General features: G+C 44.3%; 2 non-coding genes across 2 annotated transcripts; one reads left to right on the top strand and one right to left on the bottom strand.

Moving 5' to 3' along the window:
* Positions 1–6,680: 6,680 nt before the first annotated feature.
* Trnat-ugu (transfer RNA threonine (anticodon UGU)) lies at positions 6,681–6,755 on the bottom strand. The gene has a single exon. It is a non-coding gene; the product is annotated as a tRNA-Thr (tRNA).
* A 523-nt stretch (positions 6,756–7,278) lies between these two features.
* On the top strand, positions 7,279–7,353 carry Trnat-ugu (transfer RNA threonine (anticodon UGU)). Its single transcript has one exon. It is a non-coding gene; the product is annotated as a tRNA-Thr (tRNA).
* The last annotated feature ends 6,260 nt before the right edge of the window (positions 7,354–13,613 follow it).

Raw genomic sequence — 13,613 nt, 5'->3', positions numbered from 1 at the left:
TGTATAGAAGTCAAATGTGGACGATAAACAGTACAGACAAGAGCAGAATAGGAGTTTTTGAAATGTGGTACTACAGAAGAATGCTCAAAAGTTGTTGCGCATACCGGATAACTAATGAAGAGGCACTGAATAGAATCGAGAAAAGAGTTTGCTGGCGTAACTTGACAAAAAGAAGAGGAAGATTGGTAGGGCATATTCTGAGCCATCAAGCCATAATGAGCCGTTTCATGTGAGGTATGTGCTGTAGTTACGCAGAGGTGAAGAGGTAGACTAGATAGACTACCGCAGAGAGATGCATCAAACCAGTAGCTGGTTGGTTCGAGGGAGGGGTCCAAACAGCGAGGTCATCGGTCCCATCGAATTAGGGAAGAATGGGGAAGGAAGGCGGCCGTGCCCTTTCAAAGGAACCATCTCGGCATTTGCCCGAAGCGATTTAGGGAAAATCACGGAAAACCTAAATTAGGATGGCCGTACGCGGGTTTAAACCGTCGCCCTCCCGAATGCGTGTCCAGTGTGCTAGCCACTGCGCCACCTCGCTCGCTCATCAAACCCGTCTTTAGACTAAATTAGACTTTCTGAAAGCAAAGTCGTTTGCTTCACCGTGACGACTAGAGAGGCGTGCTACCGGAGGCTAGTGCGCTGCTACTTCACTATTTCGAAATAACTAATGTACATTTATAAGTGAGTGCATGAAGCGTCTCTTGTGTCGCTTTGAGTGTTACTAAATGACTACTACAGTCGAAGAAACTCAGGAAGGTTGTGATTTTTAGTCTTTTCTTACGAGAATTCTTAAGAGACGGAGAACAAGGTGGGGCCGTGACATGTTACCGGCACTAACCCCATATTACACGGTTCAGCGACTACACCGAAAAGCTAAATTTCTATAATAGGACAGCGTTTTGAATTCCATCCCTCCCCGAAAGTGAATCCGGTGATCATAGTAAAAGACATGTTCGTAATTTCATAACCCACAGTATTGCGTACAGGGAGAATTTATGTAAGGTACGTCGTCCGGTTTTCAAAGACGTCATGTTAAAATCCTTTTCTGCTGTTTATGTGACTTTTCAATCACAATCACGCGTACTGTATGTTATTACTCTCCTTTATTACCCATTTTTATTTTGGTAACACGGATGTCGCCAACCTGAGAATGTATGCCTTTTTCAATACAGTACCCTGCGTTGTCTACTGACGATGGTAAGCTTACCCAAATTCCATCAGTTAATGTCTCATAATGTCATCAGGGGAACAAATTTTGAAAGTCACAAGATACAAGAGAGACAACGTAATAATAAAGACTGAGCAGTGGCGCTTCTGTTCGTACTGAAAAAAAAAGTTCGTGTTTGGGGTTTCGTGATATTCTGTGCTAAAATACACACATTTGTCGGTAGTTTATCATGCTCTTGTTCCTTTTGTTAATGGCCACTAATGTGTGATGCTCATGGTATACTAGTATTTGAAAGCCACATTGTACATGGATACAATTAATTTAACAAGCGATGAAAGTAGCATGGCCTCTGATTAGGTAGCTCGTAATTTATTTTAGAAGCTATTAATTGATGAAGTTAGTCTGAGAAATAGTTGTAAGTCGTTAATATGGCCCTGCCATCGTATGTTTTGAATTTGTTTCATGCTAATCAAGATGCTAACACAGTGATATGTCCCTGTGCAGACTAGTCCGTATCAAAGCAGGGAACGGTAAATGATTATTTCATTTGAATTAGAATAAACCATCGCGGCGTTCTCCTGAAATGTAGTCAGGTTAGGCAGGCAGAATTCTGCGTCACTTTCTCCGAAATCTGAGTGCAGTGAGTTGATCGCCAAGCGTTCCACACATATAAAATTCATTCTCATTATGCCGACTATGGATTTTCGTTGTTAGCTGGAAATGTTCCGTTATCTGAGGATAAGACACCACGAGTAGTCACATAATGCTTGAAATCATGTCTTTATTCCCAATAGGAAGCTCTTAATTTTACCCACATTTTGAGTAGGTGATTAAGTTCCTTCGCTGGCAAACTGGCAAGCTATGGAGCTCTTGCTCATGTTCAATATTTACTCACCGGGCTGCAGTCTGAAATTCAAGGACGACGTGTATTCGCTAGTCGCTCGGTAACACTAACCGTTGAAATCTGGCGTACAGTTGTAATCTAACCCTGCCAGTAAAGTACATGCGTGTCTGCAACTGATCTAAGTTGCCAGGCGGAGCACGCTTCCACGTACCTGGATTAGTGTTGCCTGAGTGTCTGCGTCTTCGTTTTGCTTCTTGGACAATCCGAAGAAGCAATATTCGAAACAGATAGTAAAGTGTCTGTGGCCTCGCAGATTGTGCCTTTCTGCTATACCGTGAGGTGTGCCTAGATATTTCAGCTGGTGTGATCAACGCCCATGAAAGTCGAACTGTGGTCCGATACACAGTTTTAATCTGCAAGGAAGATACCATACCTTGTACACTCCGCAACAGAATTGGCGTTAACCCTTGAGATAACTGACATCAACTTACAACCAGTCAAGGACCGAACACGAGAGCGAGATTCAAACAATTGTACAAAGTAGTGTGCGCCATGTATTGTATAGTGGCTTGCGTAAATTCTTAATTCTTTTCAGCCAAGAAAATACATATGCTCCTTTTAATGCATAAAATCTATGATGTGAAGGGAAATGTTGACAAAAGGCACCATTCATGCCCGGAGGTTGTGAAAATTCTTCTATCTTGTGGCACGGCCACTCATCGTTATGCCGTGATTGTTCTTATCACACACACGGAAAGTTTCTCATTCAGCATGCTAGGAATTGAAGTAAACCGGGATGTAGGCGGAATAATTATTGTGTCTGGTTCATGTGTTTTATTATTACCTCTACTTGTACATACTGTGCATGGTGGACAGTACCTTGTATCACTACTAGTCATTCCCTTTCATAATCCACTCGCAAATGGAGCGAGGGAAAAAGAACTGTCTACACGCCTCGTTAAAAGAGCACTAATTTCTCCGGTGTTCGTGGTCCTTACACAAAATATACGTTAGCGGCAGTAAAATCGCTCTGCAACCGGACGCAAATGTTGGAGCTCTTAAGTTTTCTCAACTGTGTTTCGCGAAAAGAAAGCCTTCTTCGTTCCAGGTGTTGCAATTTGAGCACGTGAAGAATCTCCATAGCACTCGCGTGTTGATCGAACACGCCCCTGAACTGCTTCGATGTCCTCCTGTAACTCGACCTATAGGGATCCCAAGCACACGAGCAGAGTGGGTGGCATGAGTGTTCTATAGGCGACCTCATTTACATATCGGCTTACACGTTACCAGAATTCTACGAATAAACCGAACTCTACCATTCGCCTTCCCTACTACCGACCTTACGTGCTCCTTCCATTTCGTATCGCTCTGCAGCGTTACAATTACAGTAAATATTTAACACCCTTGACTATGTCAGGCAGCACATCAACCGCTCTACTACTTAGTGAAAAACATCCGAACTTACCGAGTATTGGACCAGATTCGAGACTTCTTTGCAAACAGAATTCGACAATTCACTTAACGGAACAAAATCGACAGTAATTTCCGGAGTACCCATAGGAAGTGTAACAGGTACGTTACCGTTTACAGTGTATATAAATTACTTATTAGAAAGCGTCGGATGCTCTCCAGGACTGTTCGCAGATGATGCGGTTGTCTGTAACAAAGTAGCAACGCCAGGAGACAATATCTATTTGCAGAATGACCTGCAGAGAATTGATGAATAGAGCAGACTCTGGCAGTTGACCCTGAACGTAAATAAATGTAAAGGGGCCCTCACACGTTCAATAATATTGTCAAACTGTCAATATAATGACCGTCTGAGGGCATCTATTGACGTATTGTCAGTCCTAGAAATATTGATGAGCAGTATTGATTTACCTCAAACATTGACTTCACGAACCAGCTACGTGGCGTTAGTGTGCACTGTTTATTTTTTTTAATTCGCCGTGGTGTATACCATACCTTAAATTCAATTTTTAGGGAGTCTTTGAACACAAAAGAATTTTAAAAGACATGTGCAAGGGTAATCATTGTTTATGCCACTTTAGCATGTTTAATGGAGGATTTTTTACAACACTACTTACTTCATTAATTTGAAAATGTGGTATAGATTGTTGTGTAACTTAGCAGTTCTGAAAAACGTTCCCTTTCCGAAAAATAAGCCATGTATCTGTAGAGACTAGTAAAATGTCTGGGAAGTGCATGTCAGTTACACCAAGTTATCAGAAAGCGCAGAAAGTTTGACGTTAATTTCCTGAACAGGTCCTTGCCAGGCAGATGTAATTGCTTTATAGGTTTCCATAGAATTTTACAAATTGTGCTTGCTGATATTACAGAACTAAACTTCGAGCATTAGAATGACCTGTCTGTCGCCAGATATCTCTAAATTACTCCTAATCTCTTGTCGAATGCGATTGCCGCTCTCATTAATGTATTTTGCTGTTTTATTTTATCTCGTATCAATACTAATAACTTTTCATACGAGGCAGAAGTCAGCGGTAAATAATATACAAAATATTCTGGGTTCATGTTTCTGATTTTGGTCAGTGAATTAATGTGTGACCAGTGGCTCCTTTTTCCAACCAATCTCTGACCCATTTCTTCTTTTTAGGTTTTTTTTCTGTTGCTCGCAAGCTATAGCTGATATAAATGCAGCACACGCTTTCTTCGTCCTCGTGAAATCATGTTGCCATTGTTATTGATGGTGGAGGTCGTTTCAGTATATTGATGGTATGACAAACTAATACTGTCAATACACATTGACCGTGTGTACATCCCTTAACATATTGCGCATACACAAGAAAGAAAACCACTGTACTGCAACTATACTATTGATGAGAAATTGCTGGAAATAATACACACTGCAAAATATCTAGGAGGAACCTTAAGGGGAAAACCACACAAAACAAACAGTAGGAAAAGCAGATGGCAGACTGAGATTCATAGGAAGAATCTTAAGAAAACGTATCCACGAAGAAAGTAGCAAGGAGCTTGTTCATCCGATCCTTGAGTATCGTTTATCAGTATGGGCTCGTTACGACGTAGGACTGACAGAAGAGGTAGAGAAGATCCAACCGAAGAGAGGCGCAGTTCGTCACGGGATCGTTAAGTCAGCGCGAGGGCGTCACCTAGATGGTCAACAAACTGCATTGTCAGTCGTTACAACAGAGGCGCAGTGCATCACGGAGAGGTTTACTGTTGAAATTTCGAGAGAGCCCTTTCTGGCAAGAGTCGGACAACGTATTACTTTCTTCCACATACACCTCACGAAATGATCACGACAAGACGTCCTAGTAATTAGAGGTAATACTGAGGCTTCAGAATTCTTCCACACGCCATTCGCGAATTGAGTAGGGTAGGGGGAATAGTGATGGCGAAAGTACCCTCCGCAATAGAGCAGTAGGAGGCTCGCACAGTATGACGTAGACGCTGTATTCGAACATTACAGGCTTGGTCTTCGAACTCATCTGCGTTAACTTACATTTTTCTACATTCAGATGTCATTCGTCACACAAAATAAAAATTCTGTCTAAATCATACTGTAAGCCCCTGCAGTCACCGAAAGATTTGCAGTAGACTGCTATGTCATGATCAAACATTCACAGAATGCTCCTCACGGTATGCATTAGATCTTTTAAGTTAGGTTAGGTTAGGTTGTCTGCGGAAGGAGACCAGACAGCGAGGTCATCGGTCTCATTGGAGTAGGGAAGAACGGGGAAGGAAGTCGGCCGTGCCCTTTCAAAGGAACCATCCCGGCATTTGCCTGAAGCGATTTAGGGAAATCACGGAAAACCTAAATCGGGATAGCCGGACGCGGGATTGAACCGTCATCCTCCCGAATGCGAGTCCAGTGTATCTTTTAAGTATCTAGAGAACAAGAGCGGTCATATCACACATTTCTGGGGCAATCCTGACGACACACTTGCCCCTGATGGAACTCACTATCCACGGCAACGTACTGGGTTCTATTACTTACGAAGTCTTCGACCGACTCATGTCTGGGAACCTATTCGATATTCTCATACTTTCATTAACAGTCTACATTGGAGCACGGTGCCAAGCGCTTTGCGAAAATCTACGAACATGGAATCTGCCTCTCATCTTCATTCATGGTTCGCAGGATACCGTGTGAGAAAAAGGCAACCTGAATTTTGCTCGCGAGATGCTTTCTAAATCCGTGGTGACTCCGGGACAGAAGCTATACTGCTTCGAGGTGGTTTATTACGTTAAAAAATAGAAATACTCAACAGTTCTGCGGGAAACCGATACCAGGTGTACTGGTCTGTAGTTTTGAGGGTCCTTCTTTTACATTACTTTTAAATTGGAAGCACATGCGCTTTTTTCCTGTCGCCTGGAACCTTGAGCTTAGCGAGAGATTCGCCATAAATGCAAGCTAAGGGGCAAGTAGTCTGTAAAATGGGAGTGGGATTAGACGGAAACGTGACGACTTATTTGTTTCCAACTCTTTCAGTCACTTGTCACGGCATGGGTTGCTTATTTCTTTTAGTTGTACACATAAAGAGAATATGGAGGTAGTATCTGTTCCCGAAAGAACAGTTACTGTTGATGACCATGCAGCTTCGCTAGAATGAAATGATAATTAAATGGACACCATAGCTGCAAACAGACGTTGATGTACTTCATTGGGGACATGTTGAGAATGTGCGCCCTGACTGGGACTCGAACCCGGGATCTCCTGCTTACATGGCAGACGCTCTGTCCATCTGAGCCACCGAGGGCACAGAGGATAGTGCACCTGCAGGGACTTATCCCTTGCACGCTCCCTGTGAGACCCACATTCCCAACATGTCCACACCACTACACCACTTCATATATAGTTAAAATATGGCTTCTCGGTCATTGACCTTCTTGTGCGAACGCACACACTATGCCCGAACTCGTACGGGACTTGGTAGATTAATCTGCCACGACTAATGACTATGATCGGCAAATATCTATTAGGCGCACAACGAATGTAGTGGTGTGGACATGTTGGGATCCGGCTGAAGTGGCTTCTAGGCGCTTCAGTCTGGAATCGCGCGACCGCTACGGTTGCAGGTTCGAATCCTGCCTCGGACATGGATGCGTGTGATGTCCTTAAGTTAGTTAGGTTTAAGTAGTTCTAAGTTCTAGAGGACTGATGACCACAGAAGTTAAGTCCCGTAGTGCTCCGAGCAATTTGAAGCATTTTGAACACGTTGGGAATGTGGGTCTCACGGGGGGCGTGCAAGGGATAAGTCCCTGCAGGCGCACTATCCTCTGTGCCCTCGGTGGCTCAGATGGACAGAGCGTCTGCCATGTAAGCAGGAGATCCCGGGTTCGAGTCCCGGTCAGGGCGCACATTTTCAACATGTTCCCAATGAAAGATATCAACGTCTGTTTGCAGCTAGGGTGTCCATTTAATTATCATTACATAAACAGAAGCCCAAGCTTTTATCTGTCCTCTTAGTTTAAATAATGCTACGGAAAAAATAGTCGCTCATCGCATATAAGAAAAGCTGAGGAGCAAGCAGGGTTGAAATAAGGTGTTGAACACCATAGCTAACATGTAGCTTTGACCATAGCACGCACCTGCGGCACAAGCAGCTACACTCTCTCCTGAAACCGCAGCCCACATTCTCTCAGATTTTTGATTGCACTTCCATCCGCTTGACGCCCTGGGAACTGTCCTGTCACCATTTTTACTTCCGTTTATATCGCGGAGCAGTGTAGATGGTAAGAGGTTCGTAGTTCAAAAACCCGGCGGCTTCATAGTCACGCGCCGTATGCAGGGGACGAGGTGAGGGGCGCTGATGAGCGTATAGCATCGAGCGACGATGTCCAGTCACGCGGCAAGGGATTAAGCCCGAGGCATTCGTCTGTCAATCACATCTGTGTGGAGTGTGCGTCCCCGAAATTAATTTCCGAGGAATGCTCTCCGAAGACCGCCTAAAAGCGTGCCGTCGGGCAAAGGCGTACTAAGGCCGCGGAGAAAGTACGTACTTTAATTACAGTTAACGAGGTATTCCCGGATTCTTTCTTTGTAAAAGGCCGCCAGAGAGAGAACGGTCCGTAAATTCACTGAGTAAGTCACGTCGGACCGGAGGACAAGTATTCTGGGAAACGGACTCTGACTCTGAGGAGAGAGCCGGCGCGCCGAAGAAAGAGCATTGTATGGGAATCGGCCGGCAGCGCCGGGGCCCGGGCCTTTTAAGCCGGCCGCTAATTGGCCACTGCCGCGGCCGAAGGCCGCAATTGGCCTCTCTGTTCTCCTCGTCCCGTACCACAACCTGCTGTCTGTCCGCTTTTTGCGACTTGCTGCACGCCAGCCATGCAGTGCCACTGTCCGTCGCTGCCCGGGCCCAGTGCAGTGGCAGGCGTTCCGTAGTGACACGCACCGTGATTTAGGACGCGGTCCGCCCTGATGCAAATTTGTTTGGCTCTTAGTTTAGATCCAGAGACTGTGTCTGCAGCCTTTGGTATCGACATCTTATTTTACTTTTTGGTGTCTTTTGCTAGGTCAGTTTTATGTTTAAGAAGTTAAATAAAAAATTATGCATAGATATTCACCATCACAACATCCCTCCCACTCCCCTACACCCCCCCCCCCCCCGCTCCCCGCACCCCTGGATCTTCTGCTTCACCAAAAAAAGTAAAGATTGTGAGTGAATGCCGACAGAATGCTGATTTGTATCTTGTTGGTTACCTCGTGGAACAGATGTACGAGGTCTTTTAGAAGAAAGTGGACATACATTCTGAGGTAATGTTACTGCTCAATCTCTGGAGAAGTCGTTGTATTAACGCATACAGTATTCTCCCTTGTTTCCGACGTATACAAGGCGTGTTTTTTTTAAGTAAGTACCTTTTTGAAATTAAAAAAAGACGTGCTAAGATAATAATGTATTTTTACATGAAAGCCTGTACCTTAATCTACTTTTCTACATAATTTCCGTCAATATTGAGGCACTTGTCATAATGTTGAACCAGTTTTTGAATACCCTCCTCATAGAAGTCTGCCGCCTGACTTGTTAACCACTGCATCACCACTGTTTCGACTTCGTCATCGACTTGAAGACGCTGACCGCCCAGCTGTTTCTTCAAGTGCAGGAACAGATGGTAGTTACTGGGCACAAGATCGGGGCTGTATGGAGAATGATCTAGAGTATCCCATCGAAAAGATGTGATGAGATCTTTGGTCTGATTCGCCACATGCGGACGGGCATTGTCTTGCAGCAAAATGATGCCTTTGCTCAACTTCAGTGGAGTGTTGCTTTGATTCTGGTGTGACGTAGGCCACCTGTGTTTCATCGCCCGTAACAATTTGGCTTAAGAAATCATCACCGTCGTTGTGGTACAGCTCAAGGAAAGTCAACGCACTGTCTAAACGTTTGGTTTTGTGCACATCCGTCAACATTTTCGGTACCCAAAGTGCGCACAATTTTCGATAATTCAAGTGCTCGGTCACAATGACATACTAAACGCTACAAGAAACATTAGGAAAGTCATCCCTCAAGGAGGAAATCGTAAAGCGTCTGTTTTCTCTCACTTTATTTTCCACTTCCTGCACCAAACTTTCATTAACGACCGAAGGACGTCCACTCCGTTGTTCATCATGCACATTTGTGCGGCCATCTTTAAATGCTCTCACCCACTTTCTTACCATTCCATCACTCATAATGTTTTCTCCGTAAACTGCACAGATCTCACGATGAATATCGATTGCTTTTAGGCCTTTAGCACAAAGAAATGTTATAACAGCCCGTACTTCACTTCGCGGTTATCGGAGTCATCTTTAACACTCAGTACACAACGTAAACAAGGAAGAATCAGACTGTAATGGCGTCAGTGCGTAGATTAAGGTACAAGCTTTCATGTAAAAATAAAATTATTGAGATATCTTAACACGTCTTTTTTTTAATTTCAAAACGGTACTTACTTAAAAAACACGCCTCGTACATGTTTGAAATTGTGCCAAATGGAATAGATGCAACTGGAGAGATTATTGATTCGCAACAGAACTTACAGAATCAATTTTTCATCAGAAGTTACCCATTCACAATATTCCTGTCGTCTAAATCATCTTGTTCGAGCAGCTGCACAGGTGGGTGGTGACAGAAGTACAGGTCGTGCTCATGTATCGAGCACCAGCCTTTGTGTCTCTGTGCCGAACTGCCTGGTTGGGCAGCTTCTTCTACTGTCTTGGTGGATTGCATAAAACTGCTCCGCGAATGATTCCACTTCATTTACATCTCGCTCAAACATTGCATACTTGACGATCATCGGAAAGTCGTAGAGGCTCGTATTCAGTCCTTTGCATTTATGTTACAATGCAGCCTGACATAAACTGTATAGACGCACTCAGCGTAAGTAAATCTCATGTCGTCTCATAATACAATATTAATTATATTAGGCAGCTACTCGTGATTTTTCCTGTTCAGGCAAGTCATATCGGTAACGCTTATAATTCCTCGAGTATACCCCTTAAAAATGTTCAAATGTGTGTGAAATCTTATGGGACTTAACTGCTAAGGTCATCAGTCCCTAAGTTTACATACTACTTAACCTAAATTATCTTAAGGACAAACGCACACACACCCATGCCCGAGGGAGGATTCGAACCTCCGCCGGGACCAGCCGCATAGTCCACGACTGCAGCGCCCTAGACCGCTCGGCTAATCCCTCGCGACTATGCGCCTTCATGTGGACGACATGCTAGTTGGCTTGAGTTTCAGCAGTATCGCGGTAACCGTTGGGAATACAGTATAGTGCGAGGGTAAACACAAAAGTAAAGTCTCCTATTTCTTGTAACTACAGAACTCTGTTTGTGTTGCAGTTGGTCACACTGTTATGAAGTGCTACACGCCCTGTGTAAACATGCGCATGCCGAGCTGAGGCGCTCAGTCTTGGCTTTGCAGCCGTTGAGAATGGAGCTCCCGTTGGATGTTACCGCCAAGTGTGAATTGCGCGCAGTTATTCGGTTTTTTAACGCAAAGGGCACTGCGCCGATTGAAATCCATTGCCAATTGACGGAAGTGTATGGTGAGTCGTGCAAGAGTGTCAAAAATGTTCGTAAGTGGTTTAGAGAGTTTGGAATTGGTCGGACCGAAATTCACGACGAACAAAGGAGCGGGAGACCGTCAATTTCTGAGGAGACAGTGTTGAAGGTTGAGCAAAGCATGCGTGAAGATCGGCGGATCATCCTGCATGATCTCTGCACGTTGGTTCCTGAGGTTTCCGGGTGCACCGCTCACAGAATTGTAACGGAGATATTGAACTGCCGAAAGGTGTGCGCAAGATGGGTGCCACGCATGCTGATCGAGGACCACATGCGGCAACGAGCTGATGCTTCCCGCGCATTTCTTCACCGCCTTGCAGCCGAACAGGACAACTTTCTAGACTCAGTTGTCACGGGTGACGAAACCTGGACATACCACTTTACACCTGAGACCAAGCAACAATCACGCCAGTGGCGGCATCCTTCTTCGCCAAAACCGCGGATATTCAAACAGACACAGTCTGCCGGTAAAGTCAAGACAACCGTTTTTTGGGATCGGAAAGGGGTATCGTTGGTCGACTTTATGCCCACTGGGACCACAATTAACGCTGACAGGTACTGAGAGACTCAAATGGGCAATTCAGAACTGGAGAAGAGGAATGTTGAGCAAGGGCGTATACATTCTCCATGTCAACGCTCGCCCACACAGCGCTCGGCAAACCGTTGCTCTCCTGCCACAGTTTCAGTGGAGCATAATCACCCATCCACCCTATAGTTCTGACTTGGCGCCCAGTGATTATCACCTGTTCCCTAGGTTAAAAGATCATTTGGCTGGAAAGCGATTCAGCTCCGACGACGAGATGAAAGAAGAGGATCATGATTTTCTGAACAGCATGGCGGCGAGCTGGTATGACATGGGCATGCAAAAACTGCCGCAGCGCCTACAAAAATGCATCGACAGAAATGGTGATTATGTCGAAAAATAGCTAAATGTTCAAGTTGTAAACTGGCGTAAATGATTGTAGGAATAAACACGTCTACGTATTTATAAAAAAAATAGGAGGCCTAACTTTTGGGATTACCCTCGTATTTTAAGTAATGTTCCGTCTTCAGATTACGCACATTGTAACTCTGCGATCACCTGTTTCTTCTTGCAGCTCGACGCTAGGCATTCCACGAGATTCCCCAAAAGGAAAAAAAAGGAAGAAAAACTGTTAAATCATTTTATCACGTAAGCTGTCAGATATTTTGTCTCAACGCCAACCATAGACTGATTTCTGTTATCTATATGAACAGACCACAAAAGAGAAAGAAGTTTATCTTTCATGAAAGTGAACCTTAAAACACATTTAAAGCGAATGAAATTTCAGTCTCAGATTTGGGCCCAGCCGGTGACAACTAAACTTTATTCCAAGTGAAATTGCAGATGATTATGAATATCTTGGAACAAATTATCAGTGAGTAATTATTTTGTAACGATTGCTGCAGCTGTATCGGAACTGTGTCGAATTCCAGGTCCCACATGTTGACCGATTTCTCTTAGTACTGTACTTATCTTTCTTTTTAAGTCATCGCTGGCATCTGGGATGTGGTGTAAGGAAAGATGGTTACGAGCTCCTGATGGAACGATACGCCGTGTACTTTGTGTAGAGCGCCCTGTAAATCTCGCAGCTCGACGGACTGCGTTGTCTCATTTAGGCAGGCGTCCAGGCTGAAGTGCAGACCGCCGGTGACCGGCGCGCTTTACGCTTTACGACCGCGACTGGTGCTCTGTATTACATGGTCCCACCGTAAATTGTATCGCCAGCGGCACTTAACCGTCGAAAGAGGTGTAAAATCTGTGCCGAAAGCACTTCCTCCCTCTCTCCTGACATCAAGTGACCTCCCGTTAGTTTATTGGCAGGCAATTTATGTGCGCACAGTTCTGGACACGATAGCAATCGTTTCAAAGGCAACCTGGAGCTTATTTTTCTCGTCGTATCTTAATAATGAGTGGTCAGTAGAACAACTGAGCGTAACTATGGGAAAAAAAGAACGATAACAACTTTTCTTTGGCGATTGCATGTGTAAAAATAAAATGTTTTTGTACATTTTCCAATGTATTACCCGTTTCTTTATAGACATGTGCATAACATTAAGTGGTGTTTATTATTATTTCTCATTAACTCGTAACTGGTGAGGTGATATTTTTGTAACGCAACTGGTGAGGTTGGGTTATACAGGGTGACTTTTTCCACCGTTTACAAACTCCAGGGATTGATAGATGAGAGGATACGGAACAAAAAAGGTATAATGAACTTATGTCCGGAAATGCATGGTTTCCATGGTAGAGACCATTTATTCAATCATACTTTATAGTACACTGCGGCCTAAAACGCGCTGTACCATACAGCCACAGTTACACTATACGTGGTTTCCTCCTAGAGGGTGGTACTGTTCCTCATACGTCACGCACTATCGTCCTCTCCTGCACTAGTAATTGGTAATGTTGTGTCCGATTCACTTCTCTTCCTGACTCATCTTGTAGTGGACGTGATACAGCGTTGTACACAATGGTTCCCTATTCGAATCGAGAGCTTACCAACATGGTGTTTACTTACGGAAAGACAAATGGCAACGGAAGG

This window comes from Schistocerca cancellata, chromosome 1 (genome assembly GCF_023864275.1).
Source record: "Schistocerca cancellata isolate TAMUIC-IGC-003103 chromosome 1, iqSchCanc2.1, whole genome shotgun sequence".
NCBI classification, from domain to species: Eukaryota; Metazoa; Arthropoda; class Insecta; order Orthoptera; family Acrididae; genus Schistocerca; species Schistocerca cancellata.
Note: the sequence above shows the minus strand (reverse complement) of the source record. Positions and strands in the feature narration are given on the sequence as shown.